At 49.0% G+C, this 18,378-nt stretch overlaps 1 protein-coding gene across 1 annotated transcript in view; it reads right to left on the bottom strand.

Moving 5' to 3' along the window:
- Positions 1–17,432, bottom strand: part of LOC310885913 (gap junction beta-5 protein-like) — a gene marked incomplete at its 3' end in the record, with an annotated part of 84,184 nt that extends 66,752 nt beyond the window's left edge. The window contains exons 1-3 of the mRNA XM_083809767.1: positions 15,655–17,432; positions 13,591–13,678; positions 12,440–12,568 (exon numbers count right to left, since the gene is read on the bottom strand). The remainder of the gene's footprint in view (positions 1–12,439; positions 12,569–13,590; positions 13,679–15,654) is intronic.
- Positions 17,433–18,378: the final 946 nt, after the last annotated feature.

The raw sequence follows: 18,378 nt of genomic DNA on the forward strand, positions 1-18,378 counted from the left end.
CTCAGCCCATCCTGTTCTGCACTACCTTGCTCAAAGACTTTCATTCCCTGCAGCAATATCCCCCAGACCAAGAGGAACATCTGCCAAAATATTTCAGCAGCCCTTCCAACAAGCACTCATGAGCCATTCTGGTACAAATGCACGCACCTGGACCCGTTCCTGTTTTACCTTTTTTTTTCCAACCAGATACACAATACTGAACAGCTGTATTTTATGGGGTTTAAGCTCTATTGGTAGTACTGGATTTACTCAATTGCACTGTAGCAGGAGCACGGTTATCTTTCTCAATCCATTTTAAAAGGAGACTAGAAAACTGCTCGAGTGCCACTGGGCAAATTCCCTGGTCAGCAGGCAGAACACCCTTCTTTATTAACTACCTGCAATGAGTACAAGGTTAAATCCCGCTGCTTCTCTCACTGCATCTCCCCCGAGTGCTCCTGCAGTGCAGATTACGGAGGGAGGCACAGCTTGTTTATGGCCACCCAGCCAGGGCGCTGTGCTCGCACCACCATCAGGGTCCCGAGAGGACCACAGAGGGTCAACAGGGAGAAAATCACCTCTCAAGTTTACCCAAAAAAAAAAATTACACATTGCAACTATGGAGCAAGAGGAATAAAACAGCAGATGGAAGCACGGGATCAAAGGGGCCGTGCTGCAGGCTGCTGGTCCCAGCAAGTGTAATGGCAGGAGGGGTCACTCAGCACCTTTAGCCTGGGTAAGGAGGGACCTGTAACTTGTGAAAGCACAGCAGCCCTCCTGATACGGAACAACTGCCTGTTCAGAATTTGGATGAGACATCTCAAAATCCCCCACTTTGAAGATACCTAGGGAAATGAAACACCAACGTGGTTCTTGGAGCAGCTCAGCTTTATTCCTTCTGATGTTGTTGCAGCAGCAGAAATTGCAAGATCTGTTCAAGCCACACTTAATCATGCAGAAAATGCAAAAAACCTTCAATACTACTGATGGAGCCGTATGCAATATCTGATCCCAAAGAAACGCCTTCTCCAGCACTAAAGCAATATCTCTTGCACCAGAGCACTGCCACTGAACTGACCAGGCACGGATCACACCGCCAAGGTGGCTGCCTTGCTTCTGGCAGCCCCTGAGCCTCCCATCTCGATTCCTAGACGCCTTTGTTGTACTCCACCATGTTCAGGATGCGGCCATTCCAGCAAGGCCACGGACCACTTTCCTTCTTAGCAGACAGGTTGCTAAATTCTCTTACTAAAAGCTGCCTAGAGGTTATCGCAGGGCAGCGCAGCTCCCTCGGGCACGGAAAGGGAGAGCACCGCCGCGCGGCGAGTCGTGGGTGCTCAGCACCAACTTCAACCGCGGGCGTGATGAGTTTGAAACTCCTTGGTTTAGGCTGAGCTCGGCTCGCAGGTAATTCATCTTGCCGCTCTCTGCGAACAGCAGCAAATAGCACCCAACAGGCGCAGCCTAAAGGTGGCTGGGGAGCAGGGGAGGGCAGCCCTCCTGCACCCCTCCGTCCCTCGGCGCAGCCCCGGGCTGCAGACCGCTGCCAGAAACACACGGCACGGGTCGGGGGACAGGGCGGTGAGCGCCAGGGATCGGTGCGGTGGGAGCTGTCATTGCCGTGGCCTTCGGTCTCAGCACCCGCTGCACTCCCCAGCCCCACTCGCCCCTCCAGGAGCCCCGTCCGGCCTCTTACCCCCAGCTGGGAGGACAGCGGGTCTGTTTATAGCAGAACTGATTGCTTCTGTCGTTGCACCCCCCCCCTTCCCCATTACATCATGTCTAGGGCTTGATTTCAATCACAGACCTATTTTCATACAGCCCTAGCTATTTTTAGGGCTAAGTAAGTAAACGGCTCATAAATAGCTTCTCGATTCCTAACAGCTTATATTGCTATTATACGCCCTACTTCCCTCCTCCGAAACTTCTCTACGTCCCTGGTGTCAACACGGCACGCCGCCGTTTGCCCCGAAGTGTTCTGCAGCAACACGAGCCTCGTTCAAGCGAAAGGGACGGAGGAGAAGCCGGGTGCTGCAAATTGCCTCTGCAAACAATCCAACGGTACTTAGGCATGCATATTAGGGGTGCTGCGCGACAACTTAATTTCACACTGGTCATGATTAGGCCTGGTAGGAAAATTGATTTCTCTCACTCCACTGCTCACATTCCAGTTCAGAACAAAACACCAAAACTTTTCACAAAAGCCAATTTTAAAGAGAGATTAATTTCAATTGATAGTGTTTTCTTTTTCTTTCTTTTTTTTTAAGCTAATCAAAAATTTCCTCCTAATTAAAACTGTATGCAAACAGAAGAGTGGAAAAAATATAACTGCTGTCCTCTCTTCATGCTTCCCACTTGGATGGATTTACAACATCGCTCAGCTCAGGAGAGGCTGCAGCGGATGTGCTGCTCAATAAAGGGGTGTAGAATAATCTCCTGCAGGGTTATGAACTACGAGCAGCACGAAGCAGGGGTGGGAGAAGGAGGGAGCTGTGTAATTACTGTTGGGCAGCCCTCACAAATACGAATCAAAGGCACAAGATGGTATTAGGGTTGGCCGAGAGCCAGTGCCTTTGACTCAGGCTCACGCTGCACAGGTTCGTTTGAAAGCGGCTGAGGCTCAGGGCAGCCACGTTTCACCTGCTGGGCTCCAGTTTCCCACCTGGAAAACAGGGACAGCAACCTCTCCGTACCAACACAGGGAGGAAAACTGCCCCGGCTGATGAATGGCACCCAGGGGAAGCTCTCCCATTCCAGGCTGGAGCACATTTAGCCAACAGCCCACTCAAATCCAGCGCCGAAGCTGAGCATCTCCCATAATAATTCCCTCAAACACCCGGCGGTCCTGCTGCAGCACCATTTATAGCCCTGGTACCGAGCTCAGTGATCACACCGCTTATTTGGAAGTCAACCTTGCTTAAAGAAATCCTGCTCAAATCCAGCTTGACCCCCAAAGAGGGTGAGAAGAGATCTGGCTTCCTCAACCCCGAGGCCTTCGGGGCACTTTGAAAGCTTTAAACATTGAAAAATAGAACAAGCAGCAGCCAGGCCAGGAGGAAAACTTTGTTAATAACGGTGCCAGTAATAAAACTGGGGAATGAATTTGCTGCTTTGCACTACATGCTTGATTTGAGTTAATCTTATTTGCCTTCCAAGTGTTTTTCAGGTATTCAATAAGCGAAACGTGACGGCAGCGACCGGTTCGTGGGGGCCCGGCGGGGAAATCCTGGGCTGTCAATGCAACACCCCAACAGCCCCGCTGCAACAACAGCCCGTGCAGACTGCATCGGGCTGCTTCCACCTCTCGGGGGGCTTTTCGTGCTGGGGCTGGCAGAGGGCTTCCCCTGGAGGTGCAGCCCCCAGGTGGGGAGGGTTTGGGGTGGGCTGCAGCTTTCCCCCGCTGCAATGCTGCACCAGGAACCCGCAGCAGAGCACAGACAGCGCCGGGCCTCGGGACCCCCCAGCTGCCCCAGTCAAACCGGCACCATTTCACAAACCGTACCTAACGCGTGGCCATACAGAGCAGAGGAAAAAGTCAGGGCCCTGACATCTACAGCAACACTTTCAGGGCTGTGTGATGTACGCACAACTGCTATTATGTCTAATCTAAGCTCCCTGTCCCAGAAAAAGGTTATCAACAGCTTCCCAGGTGACCTTATTTGTATATTTATTCTTAAATATACAGCACTCTCCTTGAGAGATGGCAAGAGACATTTTATTTGGCATTCTCCTTCAGCTGAGAAGGATTGCTCTATAGTTTGCAACTTACTGTAGATGTTTGCTTGTCAGCAAAGGCTACAAACCTATTTTAATTAAAGCAGAGCTAGGGACTGACAGCTGAACTGTGCTGCTTTAAAAAGAAGTGCTGAAAAGAGCCTGGAATGGGTTTTAAGTTTCTACAATAGCCCCATGTTTTATATCAAAGGGAAATAGGAACATCCTTCAATTGCATTTTGCACAGTTACCAAACGACAATGGCCTAAAAGCCAGAAGGTTTAGGATAACTCCACTTCGTATTAGCTCTCTTGCAGTGTTTGTTTTATCAGCAAGGTGCCAAAGGCTCCTTACACTCGTGTCATGTCTTCCAGAAGCACTCCCTCCTCCCCAGCTTTCAGAGCCGCAGTGCAAGGGGCTGGAAAGAGAAAACTGTTTCAATTTGATACGCCTAAATTAGATTTGGGCCTTTTGATTTGGACACTCTCTGCTGCAAGACCCACCGACCAGGAGCACAGTCAGCAGAAACCAGACCGCGGACTAAAGCTGGCTCCACGTGTGTTAGTTTAGCCACAGCTGCTTCTACAAAAGCATCCTGCAACAGCTCTCCAAGTACAATGTAATTGAAACATAAAAACACCCTTCAGATTTTTTTTTTATAGCATACACAAATATTGTTTCTCCTTCTGGAACATTTGAACATTCAGAACGAGAGCGTGGATCAATAATTCTTCTATTAGATAATTGAAACCTGCTCCTTGATTTACACTAATGCACTCGTTAAGCAATAAGTAACCGGGCTGTGGGCAGGTCTGCACGGCCGAAGCAGGGGTTTGATGAATGGGCCGTGGGATGGTGAGGGCCCAGCTCCAGCCCCGCTACGCTCCGTCAGACAGCTTCACCCACCGACCCCTGCCCATGACATACCATCACAGCGAGAGCCTCGCTGTCAATAAGCCATTGAACAAGCCCTGGTATCACTCCTGGTTTTAAAGGATCACTCTCTCTGCTCCGATTAAACGCAGCTCTTTAGACTCCTGCCAGTGACAGCAGTGGCTCAGAGCAGGGCCCTTCACGCAGCCCAGCCCCGGTCACATCGGCCGCTGTGGAGCTTCCCCTCTCGCTGGCACCCGCTGCCGTGCAATCCCGTATGATGGGCAGGCTCCTTGTCCAGCAGCGACGCCTTGGTGCCGTGGTCACGCAGCTCGAGGTCCCCACCCAAAGCCCAGAGCAGAAGCACGGCCCCGTGCCGTGGTGGTGCAACGGGGAGCCTGGGGGAGACGTTGCCCAGGCACGACACAAACCGTGCGTGCTGCCAAGTCCCAGCGTTAAGCCAAACAACTCGGCTCGTCAAAGATAAACACTTCAACATCGATTTGATGTAAATTAACCTGTGAATGCCAGGTTCACTGAGTCTCATGCTGCTGCTGCCCTGCCATCGACGGAGGCACTGCAGCGGCGGCAGTGCAGGTGTAGCTGCTCAGCCCTCGCTCAGCTCCTGCCCAAGGGGGAGAGCTTGGTGGAGTTTCCCCTGACCAATAAATCATTCTTGGCTCAAAGCATATTGAGAAGTTCAGCTCAATTGTACTTTCCTGAGACTTAAGCCCTCGTCAATGGTGCGAGAAGCCAGCCAGCCTTCAGCCCGCTTCTGTTCCAGCACAGGCACAATTAATTCCCATCAGATGGGAAGCAGCAGGATCCATCCTGTACCCACCAGAGCGCTAGGCAGGCAAGGAGCAAACACCTCAAGTGCCATTTTCAGTTGGAACTGCCTGGTAAGTCGTACACAGGTCCTCGGGAGAAGTCATGAACACAGGACTCACTAGAAGAGGCGGCTGAAAGCCCGGTGCTCCCAGGTTTGCCTCATTTGCCCACAACAGGAAAGGAAAGCTGGCAGCCCGGCTCACCGCAGCAGAGTGGGCTGAATGATTCACTGGCAGCGAGCAAAAGACCTTCAAAGGATGAGCCCGAGAGGCTCTGGCAAGTGCATCTGCATAAACAAGGTTGCTAAGATCAGCTCCAAAGAGCCACTTGAGCCGTGTGGTTTCACCCAGGCCTTCCCTTTTCCTTGTTTACCCAGCAGTTCGCCTGCAATCAAATTGGATAATGGAGTAAATCCCTTCAATTACACTTGTTAGAGCAGAGGACCGGTGACCTGCAAAGCACAGCTCACCCCTCTGCCCGAGAGCACAGCCTCCCTCTCCTCCAGAGGAAGGCACGCCAATCACACCCAGTGCCGCCGCGCGCAGCAATATAATGAGCACGGGCCGGCAGCTGGGGGAGAGAGGGAGGACAACGACATTATTTTACTGCCCTCTGACTAATGATGTGCTAACATGCTCAAGCACTAAGGTGAAGCTGCCAAGCAGTCATGGGAAGCGTAATTAATCCCTTGCTTATTAAAGTCGGTGGCATGTTACGGCGATGCTAGCAGCGCTCTGTGAGCAGCGCCGGTGTGCGTCACGCTCCCACCACAGCCCCTCGCTGCAGCGCACCCCGCAGAGAAGGCACTGAAGAGTTTAACTCACAAGCTGTGGTCTTTTATAAAACACGATGGGTTTGAGACTTGTGGCAGCGATGCGCAGGACGATCAGCTGAGGACCCGTCCGTTCCACCATCCGAAGGAGCTGCACAGCACAAGCAGACCCTGTGCTCACACCCACCCCAGCACCCACAACAGGGACAACTTCTTCCCCAGGCGTGCAGCGAACAGCCCCCCGTCTCCCACCCAGGCCTTTTATTGTCTTTCAGCAAATTCACCAAGCGCCTTTCCTTACCCTGCTCACCGCACCTCCAGCCTGCCCAGCCCCACAGCAATGCCCCAGGAAGGGCTGCCCTACACACCCCGTGGGGCCCCAGCCCCAGCTGCCCTGGGGTCTGAGAAGAGGGCAGACCTCCCCAGCACGAGGGAACTGAGGGCCTGCACCAGCTTAGATTGCTTTCAGCTAATGCCAAAGCCCAGCCGGACACATTTATTTCAGTCTAGTTCAACTGATTTGGCATATTCTTAAGCCTAATTGTGCAAAAAAAAATTTAAAAGAAATTTTGCTCGTGCTTCAGTGACCAGCTACTGTGAGTACACAGGGCCAGGGGAGCTCTCTACATGATTTGCTTCACACCAGCTGCAAGTAAACACATCACCATTTTCTCCAGTTCAGATCAGAAGTCAGGATGAGTCCCCACATCCATAGAAACCAGTGGGAAGCCCCCAGCTGGCAGCGCAGGCTTTGCATCTCTGCAAGGCACGAGAGGGAGGTTACCACAAAAATTAAAAAATGAGAGAGCAGGAAGAGCTGTGGTTTACTTCATGAAGGCACAGATCCTCGAGCATAACGCATGCATTTTAATGAAGGAATCTGCAAGCATGAATAAGCTGCTCTGGGCAGTAAGCGAGCGGCTGGCGACAGGAACCGTCCCACCACGGCGCGGTGACGGCATCGCACGGCCAGCCCCAGCCTGCCTGCGGGCGTCCCTGCGCCCGGGTGCATGCTCTGTTAGTGGGGAGGGGTGGCTGCAGGAGGGGGTGGAAGGCAGCAGAGTCCTTCCCCCTTAACGAGGATGCATCAATATTAATTGCTCCCAATATTAACCGGGGCCTGAGCTGGAACATGTTGATGTGCTCCTCTGAAATGAGCCGGCACGGAAGCAATACGGACACGGTGCCCTGTGCACGGGGCCCCTGGGACGCAGCCACCTGCTCAGCCCTGCTCCCTTCTCCTCCCCAGACCACAATCTGCTTCCCAAAGCATGGTGGTGGGAGCAGGGAGTGCAGGCATTGTTCCTACAGCTGCAGGTCCTGGGCATTAAAAGGCCTCCCCTGCAAACCCCGCAGGGATCTGCACCTTCCTGCTGCCCTGGGCTGGAACGGCAGCCCCACCTTCCCCTCGGATGGCCGGTGGTTTTACCCTGGGGGTCTTTAAACATGGCCAGCTCTTCCTGTTCAGCCCTGGGGATGGCTCAGGTGATGGCTTCTTGCCATCCACGTGGATTCAAAGCCTCTGAACCCCAGGGCCAGTTTCTCAGAGCCTGAGAGGAGGCAGATTGCATGTCAGCTGCTCTAAGCTCGCTGAAGGCTAAATGAACTCCAGTTACATCTCACCTTAACAGCTCCTGCAGAGCTTTGCAAGGATGCAGAACAGCTGGGAATGGAAAATGTCCTGCTGCTGCCCTTATTCCATACCTCCGTGCTTTACAGAGATACTGGAGAAGCCACAAATGCAGCCTTGTGCCAGGCACAGCTCTGCTGCCTGCTCTACTTTCCTTTGGCACCAGCCCAATTGGATGAGTTTCCACAAATTCCCCGAGGCACCCAACGTGCAGACAGAATTTGGTTGGTCTCCTTTTTCTTCTGGACATCCCCTGTGTGTCCTTTCCACTTTGCTGGATTAGCTCCTGAAGTGTTACTTACTGGAGTTACTCATAAAATGGACAAGGGGTATAAGAGTATAACATGAAATTGCTCTTATCTACTGCACGCAATGATAAATCAGGTGGCGGTGCTGCTGACTCTGGGAAAATCCACCTCCAGAAAGTCCTCACTAAGCGTCCTAACGCGTTCAGGGAAAGCTGCTGGGGAGGGAGGGAGAGGAGTCGGGGGACAGGAAGGGCTGCCTGATTTCAGACATCTTCCAGAGCACCTGTTCTCAGCTTGTTTGCTAATCTCGTGACCGATCGTTGAACCAAACCTTGCTTCCTGGACACAGAAGCAAGAAATGGAGAAAAGAAAAAACAGAAGAGGGCAACACATCAACAATAAGTGGGACATCAATTAAACAAGAGAGCTCTCACCTGCACAAGCAGCTAAAGGAAGAGCCATCAATTCTTTCACCTGACAGCACGGCCTCCGTTAGCACATGCCTGGCTTATTGTGATCCCCAGGGATAAAGCGTCTGAAACCCTCAGCAAGAAAAGGACAGGTTTCCTGATGCGGTCACAGTGTGTCTCCTTTTAATTAATTCTTCTTCTTTTTAAATTTGGTGAAAGAGAAAACTGTGGCCACAGCTTGAAAATGTGTTTGATGAGAAAAATCCAAGGGATGACTGCAGCAGTTAGCAGGCCAGGTCTCGAGTCTCCATCCCTGCCTCGTCTTGTCTGGCTGAGAGAAGCTCGCACAGATCATCTGGAAAGTTAGCAACTTTCCAGGATTTCAAAGCACTCAGCACTTGCAGTATTTTTGCCCTCTTTTTTATTAAAAGAAGGAAACCACGACTTTCTTAAAAGGAGGTGAATCACCCAAGTGACCTTGTGGATCTGTCCCCTTAGCCTTAGGCCTGTACAGTTCCGCGCATGCAGTGCTCTAGCAGGCTGCTGCTGAGCAGCCCCTGCAACACCCATGGGTGTGTATCACCAGAAGATGGGCGCTGCACGTGCCAGGCAGGAACGGCTCCCTGCCCCGGAGCTCCCTCCCCTACCTGCTCCAGCTAAGCCCAAATTCATTCATCTTTGAGCAGGGGCTTGCAGAGCTTCTGCAGCAGAGACTGACAGAGTGCAAATGAAGAATAAGTGCCTGGCTGCAGACAGACCTTTGCTGGAAGATGTTGCAGCGGCTGTTGCCAGACTCCAATCTTAGCTATTGTGTGACCTTCATTCTGGACCATAAAGCACTTAGGGGCAAGACTGTCTCTCTCTACGTGTCTACAACTGCCCCAGCATGTGTCATCTCATTCCCAGCACGCTGCTGTATTAATAGTGAATTGACAGATAGATGCATAGTTGGTATGCACAGATTTAAATGGTATTCCTGGGCTAGTTCCAAAACACAGGTGGTGATTTCTGGACACTGGATACATTATCTACAGCAGAGCAAAAATTATAGTGATCAAGAAGAAAGGAGCATTATCATCCTTCCATCATTTCCCTTCTGAAAAAAACTCAACAGGTCAGCTGCTTCTAAGCCCGCCCTGATCAATCATTGCAAATGCTAAAAGCATTTAGAAGACATTCTCCTTTGAGCCATTTGTCAAGAGGAATTTGGCACTTTTTAGTCCTTTTATTAGTTCTGCTTGTGAGAGAAATTCACTTGAAGCCAATGCTTAATGCAGTGAGAGAGCAGTACATATTTCTGTGGCAGAGATACCCATTATTCAGCTGTGCATGGAGATGTGAAGGGGATTTAACAAAGCCCTGGGCTGGAAGAGAGAGGATGCCCTATGCCTCGACCTGCTGTCCTGTGTGCACATCCCTTTAAATCTGCACTTCAACCTCAGCCCGGCGCAACTCCTAGAAAATGTATTGGAAGTGAAAAACAAAAGTGTGGTTGTGCGGTGAAAGGAGACTCGGGGAGCCCAGCACGCCTGCCTGCAATGGACCTGCTGCTTAATCAAACAGGCAGGAGTAAACCTGGACACGGGGAGACGATGCAGGGGCACTGCCTAATGATCAGCTCCGTGCGGTGGGGCAGCGCCAGCAGAGATGGAGTCTCGTTATGCCGAATGCTGCACACGAGGATGGAAGAGTCTTGGGCACCTCGCTGGCTTTTCAGCTGGGTACCGCTGCAGGCAGGCTGCCCGCCTCTGCCGCGGCTGCTCTCACACAGCGGCGTGCACGTCCCCATCCCCATCCCCTCACGTGGGATCAGCTGTACCTAAAGCGCCTCTAATATGCTTTAAGCGTGGGGAACTAAGGCACAAAGGGATTAAGAGAACTACCCAGAAATCACACGGAGGAGGATGTGTTAAAGATAGGAACTGAACTTTTATCCCCTAAAAACCTGCCTGGATCAGTGCTTAGTGGCTTGTGTCAAGCCTTTGCTGGTTGCACAGCCGCTGCTTTGGGGGCTGATACTTTCCACTCCCCCGCACTTACAGTGCCTGGCACAGAGGAGTACTGATGCTGCTGCAAAGCTGGCACTTTATATAACCCCCAAAATCAGTACCATTGGACAAAAAGTGGGAGAGGAGGAGTACCAGTCGGACATGACCTGCCTCGGACTCCTCTGCTCCCTTCCTCTCATTATTTTCCAGCAAGGCCACTTGTTCTCTCTCTCACTTGTCAGGATCAGATGACATTTGAGTTGTGCAGACGAGACCTGCCAGGGCAAGACACATGTCTGCGGTCGCTTTGGGCAACCAGCTGCCAAGGCCTTTAACTGCTCTCTTTTGATGTCCCTACAAAGTCAACCTCTGCCTCCCTGGCAATTTGTGTCTTGCTCCCCACAGCACTTAGCCTCCCAGAGATTTGTGTGTGAGCGTGTGATGCTCTCACCTTAGCCAGGCTCTCCTCCCTCAAGGAAAGGGCCAGCTAAGGATCTGGCCCACAATATCTATTTCTGACCTAACAGAAGAGAGAAGGTTGACCTCACACGCAGGCTGCAGCTCCTGGTGCCGCTCTCACCCAAGCGGCACCTCCTCAGGTGACTGACTGCCCGGGTCCCGTGGGGCTACACCCACGTGAACCACGCTGCAAAAATCAGCTCCCTGGCTCCGGTCCAGAACAGCACTTGAACAGGATTTAACATCAAACACAACCTGGCTGCCATCAATCACAGAATTCATAGTTCTTAAATGAGCCACTTGCCCCCGTGTCCTGAAGCACCGGACCAGAGCTCTCGCCCCCACAGGACTGAGGTGTCTGTAACACAGGGATTCACAGCCACGGACACTTTGGGCCTGGTTTTAACCTGCTCTGCGCACTGCACAAGAATTTATATCGGTACATAAATCAGAACTAAACTCTCAAAAAAAAATTCTCATTTAATTTTCATGGAAGTGTTTCATATTCATTTTGCAGCAGTATAAAAGACAACGCAAGACGTAAGAGGGAGGAACTTTTGTGTGTGTCCTTAGGGGACAGATCCCAGATCATTTAACCAAATGGATCTTGGCACATTACCTTGGCTGGGAGTGAGACCAGGTGACATCTGTGTTGAAAAAAAAGTCACGTACCTCATAACCCAAGAGAGAGGTGAATGTTCAAATGAAAGAGACAAACCTACAAGGTTTGGGAACGGTAAGCAGGCAGGTCTGGCCAGCAGGCACACACACAACACGCAGGGCAGTCAGCACTGTGCGGTGATGGAGGAGTTGCCAGCATTCAAACCATTTTGAAAGCAAAGCCCCTCTAAATAGCACACAGGATGCAGCAGGCTCCCAGCTCAGCTGTTCTCCCCTCCCAGAGCCCCTCTGAAACCCAGCGCTGTGACCCCCATGGCTCAGCTCACCTCCTGCCCCGAGCTGAGATCACAGCACAGTTAACCCCTTGCTGCGACCAGTGAAACATTTTCCTTCCGTGCAGCTCTAGTATTCCCAGAAAATGCAAAGAAATAAGATAAAATAAAACCCACCCTTGGACAGCACCATATTAACACAACACTGATACGTGCCACAGATTGAGACCAGCTTGTTTTTCCTGGGATAACACACTTGTCAACGATTTCTGAACTGTAGTCATTCTAATTAGTAAGGAACATTTAAGTCAATTGTAACAGTGTACTGGTTATTCCAATTATTATTATTAATTGTATTTGATTACACATTTGCAACTATTAAATACGGTATCTCTAGAGTACCTGTAGAGACCTTTAACTCAGCAGAAAACCATGAGAAGTATTTAACACAGAGAAATCGCCAGATAATGCAAGGCTGAAATTCATGCTAGACCCATCCATCATTTATCTACTCTCTTTGTGTGCCTGGCTGATCAGTGAATATGAGACACAAAGGACTTGTTTTCCTTCATCCTCTGTTCTCTCTGGACCAAAGTCCTCCCTCCTCAATTGTCCTGTGTGTATCGTGGCTGCTCAGCTTACCCCGTTCAGCGTTAGCACGGGCACGTGGTCATCATCTCAGGAGGGCAGGACAGGTGAAGATCAGAGCTGTCTAGTGAAGGAAAATGCTGCTCTGTGGAGGGTTCTGGCACTCTGCAATGTGGTTTCATCCTAATTAGGAATGAAAACTCAAGTTATCAAAACTGTCTGAGAAAAATAAAACCCAGGGATTCCCCATTTGGGGAAGGCTCTAGTGCTATCTTTCCCATGGCTCCACAGGCTCTTGTATTCACTCCTGTGGAACCAGAACTTTACACTACTATAAAAAAAATCACTTTGAAGAGGTGTTTCTGTGTCCTACAATGTTAAATTGCTAATGGGAAAGGAAATGTATTCATGATTCAATGTATAAAAGTAGCCTTAGAGGAATGCAGATTGTATTTTCCCTCTGCAAACATTTGATCATCCCAATAAAACAGCAGCTCCACCTTTTCCACCAGCTCAATAAATCACAGAGTATGGAAATAACAGGTTTATTGTTGTCATGATGATCATTACTGAGAGATTTTATGGTGTACTAGAGAGACGGGGGTGCTTGTTTATAGGCATGTGGTGCCTCCTGGAAGACTGTGGGACTCTGTAAAACTCAACTTACTGCTAAGTTTCTGGTTTAAAAAGAAAACTATTCTCCTGAATCAGACCCCATCTCAGTCATGATTGCTTTCAGTGATGCTCCAGCTGAGAGGCTGAGCCAATAGTTCTCCAAATGAACAGCTTCTGTAAGTCATGACAATGAAATTGTACCAGTACTGCGAGGTCTTGTAGCCAAGCACCCACAAACCTAAGTAAAATAACCATAATGCTCTGATCTCTGCTTCTGCATTTGTTACTGCTAATTACTACTATTGATAGGATTTGAGCTTATGACAACAATCAGGGCCATGTTATACAAGTTCTGGGTCATATTCAGAGTAGGAGGCAGTTTTTTGCTCAAAAGAGCTTTTATCTGCCATGTGCCATTTCTGGCAGAGCTGGGCAGTTATTTACCATTTTCTGCATATTCTTGGTCCTGTCTGAGACACAACTAACCCCCTGGAAGAAGACTGCCTCTCATCACACTGGTACCAAGGGAGCTGGCAGTGACCACCCCCCTCTCTTTGGCATTGCCTTACATACGCCACAACATCACCTACCTATGGTTTGCTGGGACCACTCTGGGCCTAGGCTTCTTAACGGCTGTTTTTCAGCTTCAAAACCTCTAAGGAGATGCCATCTGCTGCCCTGTATCAAAAATAAAGCCAGGAACTGTCAGGCCACAGAATGCATGGCAGCAATTTTAACTGATGGCTTTAAGGTCTACACGCTCCTTCCAGAGCTCGTTGTTTCCCAGACCGACGCTGACACGAGCCACCGGACAGCGTGTTTATGGGGCTGCTGTCAGCGAGAGCAGAGCTGGGGCAGTAACGAAGGCAAGTTTCGTGGGTGTTTCTCTTGGGCTAACGCTATTCCCTCCACCATCTCTTATCTCCGACTTTCTGGATGCAGGAGCCCTGTGTTGCTCTGCATAACATCTCTTTTCCCCTCCCCGTAGGACTGATGACAAATTAGCATTTCACCCTCTGGAATGACTCCGTACAGTGAAGCGCCTGTATCTTAACACTTGGACAAGACTTTCATTTTATTGGAAATCTCCTGTGTTGTTTTATGGCCAGCTCTGCAGACTGACAATAAAGCAGGAGGAGGAGGAATGCTTTGAGAGGTGCTCAGCGGCTCTGACTTCTGCCAACTCAGCGCTTCGCAAGAAAGCACTCAGCATCTGGCAGGATTGATCTTTTGCTTTTTTCTTTTTTTTTTTTTTTTTAGTTCTCCCACCTCTTTTTTACAGTATAAATTAAGTTTAATGCCACAGCAAATGTGCAAAGTTATTCAGGGCAGAGCAAGCTAATGAACTGAGCATTGTACTGCAAGAGCAACCTCCCTGCCCATCCCGCCTCTCTTTCCTTTCTTGCATTTTAATGCTTTATCTTTTCCCAAAATAGCCACAATTCTTAGACCTATTAATATGTCCTTCGTTAGAAAAAAAAGTTCTAAAGGAAAAGATCTTTGAAAGCTGTACTTCGGATTTAATAAGCTGGACAAAACGGTTATCCCAGCAACTAGGCTGAAGAGCACAGTGGAATGGAAACACACAGCTCCTGGTGCAGGACCGATCTTGTAGCACTGGACTGAATACAAACATGCTTTGACTGCCTAGAGGATAATACAAGCATGACTACTTCAGTAAAATAAAGAAGATAATAAATCAGGTGCCTATTTAGCACCTATTTCACAGTAGCTGCTCTCCATCTTCCACCAGAAAGGAAAGAAATAGGGAAGGAAAACAAATGAGAGATCAAAGCGGAATTGAGATACAGGAACAGTGAAAAATCATCTCAAAACAAGACTTATGGGGAGCTCTCTGGCTGTTTTCCCCCGCGTTCATTAATAATAGCTTTGCATCAGAAAGGTGTTGCTGCAAACAAAATTTGGATTCAAACACTGCTTCTTGCAGGTTTTGCCCCCGGTAGCCGGATGCAGGCAGTTGGGTTCTCTGACCAGTTGTGCACTGGTGTGATGTCCCAGGCTTGTTCATGACCTGTCTCAGTGAGCATGGAGAATCAGATACTGGAAGCAACTGCCAGGGCTGTGGGCTACCTCTGAGCTCCACGTAACAATGCTACACCTATTTGCAGCATCCGTACACTATTACAAGACACAAATCTGGAGTGGGAGCACTGAGAGGTGAGTAACTCAGACATTGGGAAACAAATGCATCAGAGTGAAGAATGCAGAAAGACTAATCTCCTTAACTTATCAGGAAAAAATTCAAAAGATAATTTAATTGAAGTGTAAAGCACTTTCACAGGAAGAAAATATGAGATACTAAGGGCTCTCTCATCTAGCAGATATGAGCACAGAGAGGATCTCTTGATGGAAATTAAAGCCAAGCAAATTTGAATTCAAAATAAGACTTGCATTTTCTTTAAACTAGGGGCGATTAAATATTCAAACAAACTGGAAGCAGTAGCCTCTTCATCACTTGGAGCCTCCCAACCTAGACCTGTACTTCTCTGAAAGATATGCTTTAGACATGCAAGTTACTAGTACCAGTAGTAGGGTAAGTGAAAGAAACTCCATCAGTTGGAATATATGATCTAATGGTCCCTTCTGGCCTTAAAAACTACAAGTCTGATGTTTCTGAGTTTCATCCTGCTCACCTCTGCTGATGCCAAAGACTGCCACGGCAAGGTGCTGCCTTCACAAACAGTTGTGGCAATTTCAGATGTTACTTCTTCCAGCTGCTTTCTCTTCAGGAGAAAACAATGCTCACAGAGTCACTTGTGAAAGAAATCAGATAAAGAATTTCCAGTCCACTCCCAGGATTACCTTAACCTACACGTCAGGGTGCTTTGGACCCACCTGGAGCTCATACATTCTCTGTTTGCAGAGCTGAGGGATCTTCATCGCAGCTGGGGAACATACGTGAACTGCGTGCAGGCTGGGATGAGGGGGCACCACCTCCTGATGGTGCTGCCCTCTTGAGAGCTAAGAGAAACAAGGACCTCCAGCAGCCACCCCTCTCAGCACACAAGTGATCATTACTTTCACGCACTGTTCAAGCAGTTCCGTTAATGACGCTCGCACTTGGTTTGATATTGCTCAGGAATGGAGGCAGCTTTAGAACAGATTATTGCTTTCCGCATCAAATTAGCGACTAGAGTTTGGATGTTCACTGGCAGGAATATCTTTGCATCTTTTATATACTCCTGGGTGGCTTCCCCCTGAATCCAGATATCACATCATTTGTTTAACTTACTGAATAAAGTAATTAATACTGGGGAGTTCTGACTGCTTGGCAGAATACGCTGTTACAGCTAACAAATTTTATGTCTTTAGGCTTCACAGCGGAATTTGATTTAATTTATCCCAAGGTTAAGAAAGACAGGGAGGAAATTTGATAGCTCCAGATCACACATTCAGAGCAATTTATCATCTTCGCCATGTGGCATGGCCAGACATGATTTCCAAGTTAAGACAGTGGTAGAAGTTTACCAGTTCATCTTTGCTTTAAACTTGCATTCATCCATCATCAGACACCAGATGTCCAAAATGCACTGCGTCTCCAGCCACTGGTAAGGAGAGCAGACACCACATGAAGTTATCCCCAGTATCGTGGTGTGACTTTAGTGCCTTTTGGATGAGGACCCCAACATTTTGGAATTAGTTAACTAGATGATTAAAACCTACATAATCCCAAGGAAAGGCAGAGAAGCATCTTTAGGACTTAAACTGTCCACTTCCCTCTGCTCAGCATTGGATTTGGGAGCAGTGAGGCTTCCAGAGCTGCAAAAACTCGCACAGCAGTGGCCTGACCAAGACCTCATGGAGTGAAGAGCAGAGAGTTTTCTACTCTGTGAGTCATATACCCAACCAACAGGTCACACTCAATTTCCAAAACAGGGACTACGGCATTGTAATGACAGCTTCCAATAGGATGTGTACAAGGCTATAGCTTGTGAACAGCATTATGCAGCAATTATGTACCAAAAGAGCTCCCAGATGTGCATTGAATGTGGTAACAAAATGTCCCAGTTTATGGCATTTTCTCCCTCTCTCCCTCTCTTTTGTCATTGTCCTTTAGGAAGTGAAAGTGAAGAATAAAGCTCTATTTTTAGAAACAAGTCCAGGTTCTAAAAAGAGAGCAAATTAAGTGCAGAGATTTTCTAGACAAAGGGGAATGGCACACTGCCGGCCAACTCAAACATCCCTGCGGGGCCAGACCCACATCCCCAGTCTCGGCGGAGCTGGGGCTGTCCCCATCAGAGCAGCACCCAGCTGCAGCACAGGAAAATCAAAGACAGAAAGGCAGACCAGAACCGGCTCTCACAGAAGTGCCACCCTGGAGAGACCTGAGCAGGTTTACCTGCCCTTTCCCCTGCACACGTCTAATTGGGAACTGTATTTGACTCTAGCTTACCTTTGCGACAAATGCTTAAATTAGCCCAGTCATGTTGCCAATGATTCACAGAATACCTCGAAGGGTACAAGCCACTTACTTGTAAGATCTTCCTAAAGGTTAATTCGATTTTGAGGGCTGATTTCGGCATTAGGTTTCCACTGCGGTTTCCCTGAATGGCTTCATATGCGAACCTCTGGATGAGACAGAGCCATCTGTCATTATTGCAAGTTAACAAGAAGCTGGGTGGAAAACAAAAGGAAAGCATTGTAACATACATGACAGGAAGTTAAATTAAGCCATCTAACAAGTTTGGAGAACTTGGATTACAGAGATCGCAGATTCTACTGCAAGATCTGAACGAATATCACTCATCTTTAAATCCGTATCTTGTAAGACACGGGGCTTGACTCTCTGCTCCCTCTCACGGTCAAGTCGTCTGGGACTCACTCTGATTTTGCCTCAGTGCCCTCAGCAAGGTACCAAAGCATCACCATCAGCTCACCATTAGTGGTCTCCCAACCAGGCCGCTCCAGATTTTGCCACAGCAGTACGTCTGCCTCATCAGGAATAGCAGCTCTGTAATTCACGCTTGTGCCAGAGCCAGCTAGGGCATGTGTCCAGGATCCTGACTCTAATTACTTATGCTGCCCTGCTCAGGCAGTTCCTAACATGATTTATTTTAAGGATGACAAAAAATGATTATTGCTGATCTCTTAAAATAACTATCTTTCTAAGCACCTGGCAGTTTAAATCTAAAAGCATGTAACGGAGGGTCCAGATCCTCATAAGAGACACAAGCCCTTCAATTGAGTGGGCAGTCTGGGACACAGCGGCACATTTACGGCGGTCTCCTTATTAATGCCTGTCAGTAAGGCTCTTCTGCAGGAATCTCTGTGCCTCCAAGGCTGCAAACCTTGCCCTAACACTTCCCCATCACACAGACCATGCATGCTGTTCCACGTTACATACTACACACTGCTTC

The sequence above is a fragment of the Anser anser genome (assembly GCF_964211835.1).
Source record: "Anser anser genome assembly, chromosome: 24".
Classification (NCBI taxonomy): Eukaryota; Metazoa; Chordata; class Aves; order Anseriformes; family Anatidae; genus Anser; species Anser anser.